This window comes from Eptatretus burgeri, chromosome 11 (assembly GCF_056783735.1).
Source record: "Eptatretus burgeri isolate ZD-2024b chromosome 11, Ebu_testis_v1, whole genome shotgun sequence".
Classification (NCBI taxonomy): Eukaryota; Metazoa; Chordata; class Myxini; order Myxiniformes; family Myxinidae; genus Eptatretus; species Eptatretus burgeri.
In genome coordinates, this window is record NC_140971.1 from 47,321,110 (window position 1) to 47,336,525 (window position 15,416).

Genomic DNA, 15,416 nt, shown 5'->3' on the forward strand with positions numbered 1-15,416 from the left:
CAATGCACGTCGTGCTTGGATTGGATCATTCCAAGTTCGTGTGTGCTGTTGCGCTACCTTTGGTAATTTAATGGCGATTGATAGCAAACATTTTTAGGACTTTAACAAATACACTTGGGCATTTCCATATGTAGAATTGCTCGTAGATAGGAAATTAAAGTCTGAGTTTAACTGAATATTACTCCAGACAAAAGCATTAAAAAAAAACAAAACCTGAATCCAGATGGGTTTCAATGTGGGTCCAGGTGCTGTGAGGTTCTCCTGTTGATTGCTGTGGGAGTAGACAAAGGTTGAACCAGCAATTTGGTAATGTCCACTCCATTGGATGATCCGGTTTCCATTGAGGAAGTAGCCATCTGGTTCCATACTGCGGAGCGCCAGGAAGTTGTTGGTGCCGGCAAGCTCTTCGATGCGAATATTCCTGGCTCCTTGTGGAATCAGGCCCACATCAACATAACCTAGGTTACCAAATAACAACAGTGTGCAGTTGAGACCCCTAAAGTCACATCAATCAATCAATGTACCATACTCTTTGCAGAGCATCAGTGCTACCGAAGTAGTTCCTGGGAAAGGGTAACATGGGTGGTTTGCCATTACATTTGAAGCAAAATCACATAAATGCTCACTATTCAATTGTTTCACTTGACTTCTTCAAAAGGTCGAAATAACTATCATATATGTCTGAGTTCAGAGTAATGGGGTCAATTTTTTTTTTCTTCATAAATTGGGATTTGTCCTGCTATCCTAATGCCAGTTGATTCCCTCTGTCACCTTGCTCTTCAGAGAGAGAGAGAGAGAACGAGAGAACGAGAGAACGAGAGAACGAGAGAACGAGAGAACGAGAGAACGAGAGAACGAGAGAGAGAACGAGAGAACGAGAGAACGAGAGAACGAGAGAACGAGAGAACGAGAGAACGAGAGAACGAGAGAACGAGAGAACGAGAGAACGAGAGAACGAGAGAACGAGAGAACGAGAGAACGAGAGAACGAGAGAACGAGAGAGAGAGAGAGAGAGAGAGAGAGAGAGAGAGAGAGAGAGAGAGAGAGAGAGAGAGAGAGAGAGAGAGAGAGAGAGAGAGAGAGAGAGAGAGAGAGAGAGAGAAAAAAAAAAAAAAAAAAAAAAAAGGGGAGGATTTTGGGCAGTGCTGATATTCATTGTATTTTACAGGCCATCTCAAGTTGTTCTGAATGCATTAATAATATCAGCCATGATGTGTGCACTGGCATCATATGTCGACGAGATGAGGTGGGACAGCTAGATTACTCCCTAAAGGTCATCCACAGGCCAGTTGGTGTTTTACTGTCAATGTGATAGCAGCATGGTAACTCTCTCAAGACAATTTCATTCAACAGAAGCTCTGAATACAAATTGTGAAAATCTGGTTCCTTCAGCTGGATTTGAATTCACAACCTCTGAGACATAACATTCACCATTCATTAAAGTTACCACCATATTACCAGTTTACCTCTATAATCATCCCATGCAAATATATGATATATTTGTTTGTGCGTGTTACTGTACTTTCCAATCACTTGGGGGAAATTCACCCAAATTTGATGCACTGCATTGTTTTCACATGTGGAAGGTCAACATCACAATAAACACTTTTAATTACTCCTCAAATTGATGTAAAAACAATAAATAACGACATCTGGGATATCACATCGTCACAGCACAGTTTAAGCTCCGCTCTTCTCCTGGGCAAGGTAGTGACGGACCACCATTGGCCGATTACGAGTAGGTTCAAATAAAAGACGAATACGAAAGTCTAAGTAACCCGATTTTGATTGGGAGATGGTGACCCAACTTGTTTCATAATAAAATTTACTCCATCTTTATGGACATAATATTATCCTGCAACAGTCATTATCCTCATTGTACTCATCATCATCATCATCATCATCATGTCCTATGCAGAGTGTTGGTGCTGCCGAAGCAGTTACGAGACTCTAACTCTGGTCGGGTTACCGCAAAGACTCAGGAAGTCAGGACGGGAATCTATACATTGTTCATGGTGTCGGCGATAGCTCACCTACTCTTCACGAATGACACCATGAGATCTTTAACATCCACACGGTCCACCGATTTAACGTCCATCCGAGGGATGGCTCAAAATTGATTCATCGTCCTGTCTGCAACAGCCCTGATGGGAAAATGAATCTGGTGGAGTATTTAAGTTGCTGTTAGCAAGCTATCGTGTGCAGCCTGTGCCTGCTGGTTGCATCATTTTCTGGGGGTGCAACTGTGCCGCTGAATCAGTGCCCTCTATTACCAGAACACCGGTACTCATTTTGCCAACCTTGGAAGGATGACAGGCTGAGTCAACCCCACCTGGTTTTATTTCATTGACTGACAGGGACTCAAACCCAAGATTCTAAGATCTTAAGCCAGCCACCTTTACCATTAAGCCAACACTAGACTTGCTGAAATTGCTGTATCACACGATGCTAAAGGTTTTCTCAAGCAAACGCCAACGTAGACACGTACCGTTACCATCAGAGTCAGCAAACAGCTTTGCAATCGTCTCACATGAAGAACTATTGCCTTGGCAGACTCCGCAGTGGTCCTCAAGGGTACTTGAATCAATTTTGTGGTCACAACACACTGTCTGACAATGCAGCATGAGGCCTTGGTCGTCATTCATTGATTTAATCATTAGCATTCATACAAAACCGCTTTCGCCGGTGTCATCTCGTGGCCTGTCAACCATGGTGTTGTGATTGCGTTGATAATGGCATCTCACAAAAACAACATGACTAAAAAAAGTTTAATCACTGTCGGCAGACAAGATAAACAATAGATTTTAATAATATATCTACCACGATGGGAAATGACATGCAGGTGATCGTTTTGAGCATGAACCCTTCGTCAGAGCAAAATAAGCAAAATAATCCCCTGTATTTGCTCTGATGAAGGGCTCATGCTCAAAATGTCGATAGGACCACGTTCCCTATATAGTGGTAAAAAACATGGGCTGAATTTACTAAAGGCGTTTAGCAAGTGTCTTGCGAACTCATACATAGCCCTCAAATGCTGACAAAAACATCATTGTATGTGCACAGCTAATCACCCGTCTAAACAGCAACTTATGAAGCGAGATAAACAGCTGATTAGTTGTGCGCATATAAACAGCTGATTAACCTGTGAAACACTGTGCATATCTCCAACATCCAATTGAAATGATGCACTTGTATAGAATCGCAGTGCCACAGACATTTGGTGGAGGGGATTCAGCACATTGCTCTTCATCATAGGTTGATGCAGGTCATCTTACATTCGATTCAGCAGCCAACTAAATTATTCCTTCAAGAGTCTGTAGCTCTGGACAAATTTGATATCGTCATCCTTCTCCAGAGGAAGGATGACGATATCCTTCCTCCGGAGAAGGATGATTCAATAGATGCTCACATAATGCAGCATCTATTCTCAAAGATTTTTTAATGCACATCAGTGAACTGCCCTATAGCTTTCCTCTTCTGCCTCCTCTTCAGCTAATTCAAGCACTTTTCACATCCATATTCACCATCCCATGTAAACTGGTAAAACCACCAATTATAAGCCATGCAATTCCTATACGTCAGTTTACTATCTTAATTCTCTGGAGACTACTGTAATTAGAACTGTAACCAACTATAGTATTAACTCTAGTATAGAGGAGTTATTCTCTGCAGACTACTGTAATTAGATCTGTAATCACTTCAGTTACTGGCAAGCCTTACTGGAGTACATAAACCACAATTGTAAATTAAAGTAATTCTAAAGTTAACGTAAACTGCCAGGAAGTATATGAGAGTACACCCACAGTTCCAACTATTCCATTTTTGCCGATTGCTTGCTTCAAGGCCTTAAGCATACTCTTATGCATGCCCTCGCCGACATGTCAAAGTTTCCTTGTTATTTAAACATTTGTCATGAGGTTTTGATTTCACATTATATAAACACTTCCGCGATTGGCAACTAACTTTGAACGGTGACTAACTTTGAAGGGGTGATCATCGCATGATCAGCGATTCCACACACGCCTAACTCTAACTCTAAATTTGGCCCCGGTCTGAACACGCGCGCGCGCACGCACGCACACACACACACACACACACACACACACACACACACACACACACACACACACACACACACACACACACACACACACACACACACACACACACACACACACACACACACTTGATGCATCCCCCGACCCCTCCTAAAATCCTGGATCCGCCCGTATGTATCTTTGTTTATTTATGGCATACACATGGTGTTGCATTATATATTAACTGGGCAAAATGGCCACCTGTTTGATTATATTTCTTACGAAAATCTCCCCAATGATGTCACATGAAATCTCATGAGAATATTATCAGTTCTCTTGAGAAATATCAGGAAGGGATTGCCAAATTCAAAATGTCTAACAGGGAGTGCCTCACATAATGCAGCCCAATACAAATACCAGAGATGTATTAGGACTCCATTAAAATTCCACTTCAAATGATGATCCTAATTTAAAATGTAAGCAGAACTTGTGAATTATCAGAATTCAAAAATGAATGGACATTCATCTCAGATAACCAGGAATCCTTATACCAGGGAAGTAATGTCTGCCGGGAATTAGTGCAGAGTGTTAGACACTGTACGAACCTTACAGATGCCATTGATGCAGATGAAATGACCGCCTGAACCTTCGTAACATGGCGTGCCATCTGTAACGGCATTCAGCATCCTTTCTGAAAAGGATTCACCCTTGGGCCGACAATGGAGCTGACAAGGATGAGCTGGGAGATGAAAGGCAATGATTTCAAATGATTACCATGAATTGTCAGTAGAGGATAAATGGGGCTTCTGAGGTAGCCATTCAAATGAATGGGGAAAAAGGTAAAAACTTTCTAACTTAAGCCCCAAAAGCCCAAAATAGGAGACTGATTTCCTCCCCCTCCCATACAAGCAAATGTAAAATAGGAGACTGATTTCCTCCCCCTCCCATACAAGCAAATGTAAAATTGAGACTGATTCCCTTCCCTCCCATACAAGCAAATGTAAAATTGAGGCTGACTTAAGCCCCAAAAGCCTAAAATAGGAGACTGATTTCCTCCCCCTCCCAGACAAACAAATGTAAAATAGGGGACTGATTTCCTCCCCCTCCCATACAAGCAAATGTAAAATTGAGACCGATTCCCTTCCCTCCAATACAAGCAAATGTAAAATAGGAGACAGATTTCCTCCCCCTCCCATACAAGCAAATGCAAAATTCTAGACTGATTTCCTCCCCCTCCCATACAAGCAAATGTAAAATTGAGACTGACTCAAGCCCCAAAAGCCTAAAATAGGAGACTGATTTCCTCCCCCTCCCATACAAGCAAATGTAAAATTGAGACTGACTCAAGCCCCAAAATAGGAGACTGATTTTCTCCCCACCTATCCCCTTCCCTCCCATACAAGCAAATGTAAAATTGGAGACTGATTTTTCTCCCCCTCCCATACAAGCAAATGTAAAATTGAGACTTACTGATTAAAGCACTTCTTTCCTTTCATATTTTCATTCCATTCAAAGAGCGAACCAATGAATATTTGTCCATGTTCTACTTTGGGGAATAACTTAATTTTTCTATTATATTACCTTTATATCTTCAACAGAGCGAAATGGAGACGGTTGATCTGCTGTGGCGACCCCTAACGGGAGCTAGCCGAAAGAAGAAGAAGAAGAAGATTCACTTTATCTCTTCGGGCATGAAAGAAAGGGCTGTTCGGGTGAGTATTGTAAAATGGGGAAGTGTTTTTAGAACAGAGTCATGCCGTGAAAACGAGGAAGTATTTTGTGTCCTTGTCTCTCATGGTTATATTTTAAATCATCAGAACACTAACTGAACAAAGTTTAGTTAAAAACAGCTTTTAAACGTGGGTTTTATCAAAAACCATTCAAAGCAAGATGCTTCATATTTGTGTGAAAACGAGTCAGTTTTGAAGTCAGCCAAGCTGCCTCGCCCAAACCAAGCCAAAAAAATTCTGAAGTCATTTCCGATGTGGGAACACAACCTGGAAAAAACATTGTTGTGAAATCTCCCATTACGTCATCAAGTTGGTTTAAATAAGCAACTTATGTGCCGTTTGTGTTTTATTATGAAAATGGAGCGTTCAGATTCTTACTACAACCTTGCAGATCAATCATTTTCACAAGATGACAGGTGGGATCTCAACCCAATTCATTATTTGTTGTTTAAAACAGAATTAAATCACTATACAACCAATAACACTGGTTTACAAAGAAATTTAGGCACGCATGAAAATAAGTGTTCTAACCTAATTTTGGGGTGCTGATTTCAGATATGAAATCCATTTTCACTCCTCACCTCTAGTTTTTGAGATATACATGTATACATGTACGTACATGTATACATATAGCCCAAGACCCCAAAAATCTAAATATCTAAAAAAAAAAATTTAATCTAAATATATAAAAATAAAAAATATATCCAAAAATATACACATTATATTATAAATATATGCATTATAATAAAAAATGGGAAATGTGAAAGCAAAAAAACTAGAGGTGATAGAGTAAAACTGTTTAGAAATTTGAATTCAGCATATCAAAATGAGTCAGAAACACCTATTCACATGCTTGCCTCAGAATTTTTATTATTTTTGTAAACCAGTGTAATTATTGTATATCTTTTTCCCAACAGCTTGTCCCCAATAAGAACATCGTTAATAACTGATGTTGAAAATGAGTTATTTGAATATCATGAGGAATGGATAAAAATGAACGACTTTCTTGAAGACATTTATTCGTTTCGAAAAGAAGTGAATGATATTATTGTTGGCTGGAAAGAAATTCTTTCACATCCTTTGATCCCGAGTTCAAGGTGAGGAATGATCACTGTCTCTGTCTTCGTGTGTGTGTGTGTGTGTGTGTATACTGTATATGTGTATATGTTTATGTGTATATGTGTATGTGTGTGCATGTGTGTATTTGTGTATGTATGTGTGCATGTGTGTATGTGTGCGTGTGTATGTGTGTGTGTGTGTGTGTGTGTGTGTGTGTGTGTGTGTGAGTCTGTGTGTGTGTGTGTGTATACAGTATATGTGTATATGTTTATGTGTATATGTGTATGTGTGTGCATGTGTGTATTTGTGTATGTATGTGTGCGTGTGTGCGTGTGTGCGTGTGTGCGTGTGTGCGTGTGTGTGCGTGCGTGCGTGCGTGCGTGCGTGCGTGCGTGCGTGCGTGCGTGCGTGCGTGCGTGCGTGCGTGCGTGCGTGCGTGCGTGCGTATATGTATATGTGTATGTGTGTGCATTTGTGTTTGTGTGTGTGTATATGTGTATGTGTGTATATGTGTGTGTATATGTGTATGTGTGTGCATTTGTGTTTGTGTGAGTGTGTATGTGTGTGTCTCTGTCTCTGTCTTTCTGTCTCTCTGTCTGTCTTTCTGTCTCTCTTTCTGTCTCTGTCTGTCTGTCTCTGTCTCCATCTGTCTCTTTCTGTTCTCCTTATACACAACCTTTTATTTGGCATGGTGATAATTAATTTAAAAGCAATACCAGAACTTGGTGGTAATTTTTTGACTACTTGATTTTTATTTTCAGCATTAAAACTGAATCATTCATGGGTGAATTTCGCAACCTTGAATGGGAAGATGTTGAAATTCCATGGGGTGATGACTCATTTTCAACTTATTCCAGTTTAAATGCTCCTCTGGATGCAATGGACACAAAACTCGATCTTTGGAGGTAAATGTTTAATTTATTATTTTATTAATATCATAATATAATCATCTTCATATACCCGAATTGTTCTTCACTCTTTGTTTTGAACAGAATATGTTGATCGAGTTTCAAAATCACAAGACATCTGAAGCAGACTGCTGGGAAAGATCATCCATTCTCGCAACTGAATATTTACCCAAAGAAAAATGTTGAATATTTTCAATATTGATTAATTATATTTGCTTTGGTTTCAATTATTTAATTCTTAATTATAAAAAAATAATAAAGGAAGTGCAAAGGAGGGGGGGTAGGTGCACTCCCCCCAAAGACCACTCACCCCCCTCATCCCACCCCCCTCCCCTCCCCGTGTGTGTGTGGGGAAGGGTGGGGGATGGGATGAGGGGGGTGGTGGGTCAAAGGTGGGGGTACACAGGGGGGTGGGGCTTGTGTGGGTGGGGCTTGTGTGGGTGGATGGAGCTTTGGTGGGTGGGTGTGGCTTCTGTGAATGGGTGGGGCTTGTGTGGATGTGGTGTGTGTGGGTGAAGCAAATGTTTTTTTAATTAAATAAACATGTGTGTGGGGAATTAATTAACTAATCACTAATTATGTGGCTTATGTGGGTGGTGTTTGCATGTGTGGAGCTTATGTGGGTGGGGCTTGTGTGGATGTGGCTTTTGTGAGTGGGGCTTGTGTGGATGTGGCTTTTGTGAGTGGCGCTTGTGTGGATGTGGCTTTTGTGAGTGGCGCTTTTGCGAGTGGGGCTTTTGTGGGTGGGGTTTGCATGGGTGGGGCCTGTGTGGGTGGGGCTTGTGTGGGCGGAGTCAAAAAGAGGCGGAGTTAAAAGGGGCGGAGTCAAAAAATTCTATTTTTCTTTGTCTTTTGTAATTCCTGTGAATAAAATGAACCTAAAATCTCTTCCCTTTCCAAATCATATACCTTATAAGTCCAAGGAACTGTATCTGTTACATCAATGATTTAAAAGGTTCATTTCTCCATCGCTTAGTGTAACCTTTTTCAAAATGAGATTTCCACCTGTATATTCTTAATATATCACCAACTTTGAACTTAGGCTTTCTGACATTAATCTCTTTTTCATATTCTAATTTTGTAAATGTTTCTGATGGTTTAATATTTGTTGAGGTGTTTAGTATTTGTTACCCAAAGAAAAATGTTTAATATTTTCATATCTTGATTAATTATATTTGCTTTGCTGTCAATTATTTAATTCTTAATTATAAAAAAGAATAAAGGAAGTGCAAAGGAGGGAGGGGGAGGGGTAGGTGCGCTCCCCCAATGACCCATCACCCCCCTCCAATACAAGCAAATCATAATATAATCATATTAATATCATAATATTATGATATTATTCTTCACTAATTTTTTATTTGAGTATAGTTGTGGTCATCACACATAGCCCTCAACGAATTTTTTGTACTAAATTAATATTGATCAGTATCATTATACTGATCTACAATAACCTGAATTAAAGATAACCATTGTTGAGAACCGAGTTGAGTGATTTTTTTTATATAGTCTCTCTTTTAGAGTGCGATTGAATCGCTCAATGACAACCGCTTTTCCTTCATTAAAGGTGCTGTATAATACAATGTTGTTATTTTTAAGAATTTCATAAATGTTTTGTTGTGGAACTCTGTACGCTCATTAGTGCCACATTTTTTGAGGTTTTCGCTTACTTTTATTAAATAGCTGTTGGAAGGCTAACAAGAGGGTATTCTCGGGTTTGATTTTCAAAGGGACAACCCACGCATATCGACTCCTCAAATCAATAACGGTTAAAGCATACTTGTACCCCTTATCATAATTGAGTTCAATTAAATCAGCGGACCAGATAGAATCAACTTCCTTGGAATAAACCTTCCTTCTCTGAAACTTTGTGATTATTGGTTTATGTAATTCACCAGCTAATTGCTCTTCAATCTTAATGACATCATTAGAGCCTGTAAGTTTTTTGAATTTCCAAGCCAAAGTTTCAATTTAGCACTGATCATCTTCTTCACGATGAACCTATCAACTTTTTCTCTTGAGGGTGGATATTGTATCAGAGACAAATTATACAACATTTCTCTCTCAGCTTCATGTTTTTCTTCCAACATTGTGATATTTCCAGAATCAATATTGTCCCTCATGCACACTTCATCAACCCTATTGAAAGGTTTGCTCTACGGTTTAGGATTGTCAGCCTCATCTAATCTTTTATTCTAGTTTGTTCCTGGACAACAGAAAGAATACCCTGGTAGATGTAATTCCCCTGGTATTCCAGTAGTAGTATAGGCTCTGGGGTGGGGGGGGGTGCTTTTTACAAGACTCTTTTAGAGCGTCACCCTATTTTTTTGTTTTGTTCTATATGCCAAGACCCCTCAAAAAAAGTTTGGGTAACACCTCCAGATCAAGTACATTTTCTCTGTGGGGTCCATCTTGGATTCGCAGTTGGCTACCAGCAAACTGTAATTGAACCAAAATGCCCATATTGGGTTTAAATGGAATAAATCATTAGTAAACATCCATAAATTATTAATTTTGATTTACTTCAATTACTTATACATTACTTAACACATTTTAGGATGATTTATTCTCTTAAAACTTGATTCACAGTAAAAATGACCATATTTTACATAATTTTAGTCAAAAATAGTCAAAAATAGCTTTCAACTTGAAAGTAGCTCAAAGTTTGATGGTCTCTGAATGACTTAATATTGTAAGTAGAGCTATAAAATTTGGCCAAAGGTTTCATTATTAAGTTCTCTGAGCAATTCACTTTTCATATTCTCACAATAGGGCTTTGTGTGATGACCACAGAGCTCATTGTAAACCAAAGAGCTACTTTCAAGTTGAAAGCTATTTTTGACTAAAATTACGTAAAATACAGTCATTTTCTACTGTGAACCAAGTTTTAAGAGAATAAATCATGCTAAAATGTGTTAAGCAATTCATAAGTAATTGAAGTAAATCAAAATTAATAATTTATGCATGCTGAATAATGATTTATTCCATCTAAACACAATACGGGCATTTTGGTTCAATTAGGGTTTGCTGGTAGCCAACTGCGAATCCAAGATATAAACGAGAAATTGGAGATAAAGAAGAGAAGGAAAAGATTATTTTATTGATGATGTTGGTGTGATTATCTTCAATTAAAGTTGTACATTTTTTTCTTAAATAAATGGAGGAGAGAGTGAAGACATTTCTGAGGATTCGTTATGTTTTAAAAGAGAAAACCCTACAGAGAAAACGTACTTGATCTGGAGGTGTTACCCAAACTTTTTTTGAAGGTCTTGGCATATAGAACAAAAAAATTCGGGTAACGCTCTATAAGAGTCATGCACACAAAGCCCCCACCCTCCCCCCAGAGCCAGGAGTATAGTTGTAAATTTACTTCCTGATAACTTTTTTATATCTCCCCCACGTTTGTGTTTGGAGAGAAATTTACTCTTTTTAGAGCCACACACCAAACATATGCCTTTTTGTATAACCCTGTTATTTTTACTTTGAAAATGAGATATTTTTAGTATTCGTTTTCTTTTAACATTTGAGACAATAACTCATTTATTTCTGAGAAGAATTCCTAAAGAGTGCAAAACCCTTTTTCGTTTACAACATGCACATTTTAATCTTAATTCTTAAAACATAAAGAATCCTCAGAAATATCTTCACTCTCTCATCCATTTATTTAAGAAAAAAATGTAAAACTTTAATTGAAGCTAATCTCACCAACATCATCAATAAAATAATCTTTTCCTTCTTTCTCTTCTTTATCTCCACTTTGTCGTTTATATCTTCTCCCTGAACCCGATATTAATAGCATTGATGCAAATATTTCTAATAGACTTGCCAATTCTTTGTTTTCCTCCTCGCTGCGTTGAGATTTTTTTTTTTCTGTAATACCTTCGATCTTTTAAAAATCTTACTGGTTAGGGTAACGCTCTATAAGATTTTCACCTGTTCTCTTGGGAGCAAAACATCAATTCTTACTGCTCCTTTTCTCTGAATTGTATTTACATTAATCACACAAGGCTTTTGATTTTGAAGATTGATTTTATTATCATATACACAGTTGGCACTTTACTACTCATTTATTTATCCAAAAATTACGTGAGACTAATCATAGCACCATTATCTGTGTTAATCTGTAATTCTGTTTCTTACAAAAGCAAAAAATATGTATCAACTTCTTCACTCTCTCCTCTTTCAATGTGTAGGGAAGTATCCACTCGATTAGACTTTATAGTTTCCTTATGAGCACTCTGTTCAATCACAGAGATTGTATACAGACGTTTAAATGATGTCATATCCAAATAGGTTCTTCATTTCCATTACTTTCACACATCTTTTAGTAAGACATGTATGCTTCAGCATAATAATTTTTTCCCCAATTAATTTCCAATCTATCTTGTGGATAAAATGTTTGATCTCGAGAAACGCGAAGTTGTTTCACCTTTGCATTGTCACTCAATGCAATATTCTTATCAGTAGCAGTATCACCATCTGGTTTTTTAAAAAAAATGAGCCACAGATATCGTGGCTTTCCTTCGAGAACACCAAAATTCAACGTGTAAGTGGTTTGATTCAGTTTAACGTGTTGGCATCTTCCTTTAAGGTATGATACATTGAGTGGCTTCTTTGAGTTAAGTCTTCGATTCAACATCTCTTCTGTTTTAAGATTAGGAGTATCTCTTCTTCTTCTTTCGGAGGCTCCCGTTAGGGGTCGCCACAGCGGATCATCCGTATGATCCGCATAGTGATTTGGCACATGTTTTTATGCCGGATGCCCTTCCTGACGCAACCCTGGTCGCCACTTATGACACAGGGATATGATACACCTATTTTAACCGGTGTATACACCGGCCCAGTACACTGGTACTCACTTCGCCGACCTCGGAAGGATGACAGACTGAGTCAACCCCCTGGTGTATTAATTCAGTGGCCCAACGGGGCTTGAACTCAGGACCTTTTGGATCCCAAGCCGCTGCCCTAACCACTGCGCCAACACCAGGCTTGTTTTAAGATTAGGAGTATATTCACTAATATACCAACTAATTTCATCTATAACAAATTTATTCTGATCAACAAAAGCACTAGCAACACCAAAAAGCAATCTATTTTCATTATCATTCCTTTGTTGTTGAAATCTAATTTTAAGAGAATACAGAACTTTATCATGATCACAAAATCCAAATATACCTTTAAGAGGAACTGCCACAGTAAAACTATTACCTGCTTTTGTATCATCATGATACATTCCTTTCCATTGACTATATCAACGGTCTCTATTTGTTCCCGTTGACATATCAGGAATAAAACTCTCAACAGCCCCCTTTCCCATTCTATCACGAAAGGAATATGGTGTAAATTTCATCATTTCAGATGTTGCAGAGACATAATCAACTACTTCAACTTCTTGTGTTCCAATGTACAAACGAACACTATCAAGCATTTTCCAGAAGAAATCATTTACGAGTGTAGCATTTGCCTTAGTCGCAGCCTCAGTCAATGTAAATTTACACAACAAAAAACTTTTGGCTAGATTCAAATGAGTTTGTTGATTATTTATTTCAAAACTTTTTGTTCCATTTACATTCCAGTCTGTTCCAGTTATTGCATTTACCTTGAAGTAGACTCGTTTTTAGTAGAGTTTGAGATGACAATGGTATCATCCAAATCATAGATACTATCAATTGCTTCCATACTTGTATTTATTTAGGAAAAAAGATGTTAAAACTTTTAAAACCCTGACCCAATTATTTGAATTATTTTCTGTCGTTCTTGGGTGGACAACTGAGTTCTGTTTTTCTTAATTTCTATTATTGCTTGTAATTTATGAGATTCCTTTCGGGCATCTTTTGTACTCTTTATAGCACCCACTACATTTCCATCAGCAGAAGCATTTGAACCAATTAGGTCTTTATGTTTCAGAATAGTTGAACCAAAACCCATTAGAGTATCAATTATCCCATCTCCTTTTTTTCTAAATTGATGTCCGACACGCCTTTGTCTCTTAGGTTTATAGTATCCTCTGGCAAGATACATACCTTCACCCTTGTAGTATGGGGAAAGGAACATCCCATCCCCTGTAATTATTTTATATTTTCCAAACTCGTGTTTCCTCACAATAACCATCGTATTTATTTCTTGGGAAACAACACGGAGGTGAATTCTGATGGATATAATTTCTCCATTAAAAGAAATCACACGATTATCTTGGTCGGTTATCCTAAAAGTTACTCTGTATATGGTTTTTCCTGACACAGGGAGATAAACCAGATTTTTTGGGTTCCATATTGAATTTATAACCAATTGGGGTTTAGTATGCACTGAATGAAAATATTGCATTTGTTCTTATTCCAGCATTATAAGCGCCATCAATCAAATCACGGTGAATAAAAACCGAATTTATGACTGAGGATATTTGAATGACATTATCATGGTAAAGCGTCCCATTAGTTTCAATTTTTTTTGAGGAGAAACCCAATAACTCTCTAAATGAATTATCAATTGCGAAATCAACGTTGGAGTTATTTTTAAGTTTAATCGTTGATTTTGAAGTATGTTTTTGAATATCTATAACAATATTTTTTGGTTCATCACCCTGTTCTTTCAAAAGACGAGCAATTTCGGAAGATATTTGAGAAATATCATCTGCTCCGGGTGAAACTGATATCATATTGTATCCACTTCCCGTATTATAACTAAACTTGTCATTTTTCTTGGTGATATTAAATAAGGTATTAGCAGTTTCCATGGACAATAAAGACGCCTCATATTCTTTTGTTTTGTCAAGTTGTAGTGGGTATGGGAATGAAGATGTGTGGTCGCTTGTTGTGAAATTAAAACTCAGGATTGTGCTTCTCATCTTATTAAATATGGGATAAAATGTCTTTGTATTGACATTTATTAATTATTTTCATGTTCATCAACTGGTCGAAAATGGCTGATGTTTCATTAAAAAAATTGTTATTTCCATCCTTCTTTCTACCTAACAGCAATAACAGTCCATTAACTAATTGTGATGGGTCATTTGGAAGAAAACAAACACCTGAACCAAGGATACTTAAAGCCTGAAAAACGTGTTTCTCCTTCTCATTCTTCCTACTTTTACTAGATAGACTAACCCTATAATTAGCAGAGTCCAGCAGGTCAACATATACTCTATCATCATAATTTTTCATATTAAATGGTTTATCAAAATACTTTGATTCATCCCTCACAGTTGAACCTCGTCTTCTATCTTTTGTGAGAAGAAACATTAATCTGGGGGTTAATTTAACAGGGGGTTGAGCAGAACTCAAGAACCTTAATTCATCATTCATATCAATACCTTTTCTAGAACACGATGAAATAATGCTGGTTGTTCTGTTGGAATGAGTCCTGCTATGGTTTATGAATCCGCTGAATATTCATTGTTTTGAAGAGCATTCACAATATAATCCATCCATCCATTGGGACCTTACTCTGTGCAGAGCGTCGGTGCTGCCGAAGCAGTCTCGTTGGCTATTGGGCACAATCCTGGATGGGTTGCCACTCTGACACAGAATATAATCAGGGGGGTGATAAATCTCTTCCAGTTGTTGAAATAATCCTTCATCATCATATTCTAATTCTCCTTTATAGTCCTATTCTTCCTCATCATTTGACTGAAATCTTTTAACATTTGAAATTTTTTTGGAGTATATTCTATTTTGGGAATTACGAAA

General features: G+C 38.0%; 1 protein-coding gene across 2 annotated transcripts in view; it reads right to left on the reverse strand.

The window, feature by feature from the left end:
* Positions 1 to 15,416, reverse strand: part of LOC147017007 (A disintegrin and metalloproteinase with thrombospondin motifs 7-like) — a 130,520-nt gene that overhangs the window by 83,347 nt on the left and 31,757 nt on the right. Inside the window, exons 3-4 of one of the 2 annotated variants that reach the window (XM_085846343.1) lie at positions 4,643 to 4,776; positions 214 to 458 (exon numbers count right to left, since the gene is read on the reverse strand). The gene's annotated coding sequence lies outside the window, so the exon portion shown is untranslated. Of the gene's footprint in view, positions 1 to 213; positions 664 to 4,642; positions 4,777 to 15,416 lie in introns of those variants that run through there. The other variant, XM_085846344.1, reaches the window with a different exon arrangement.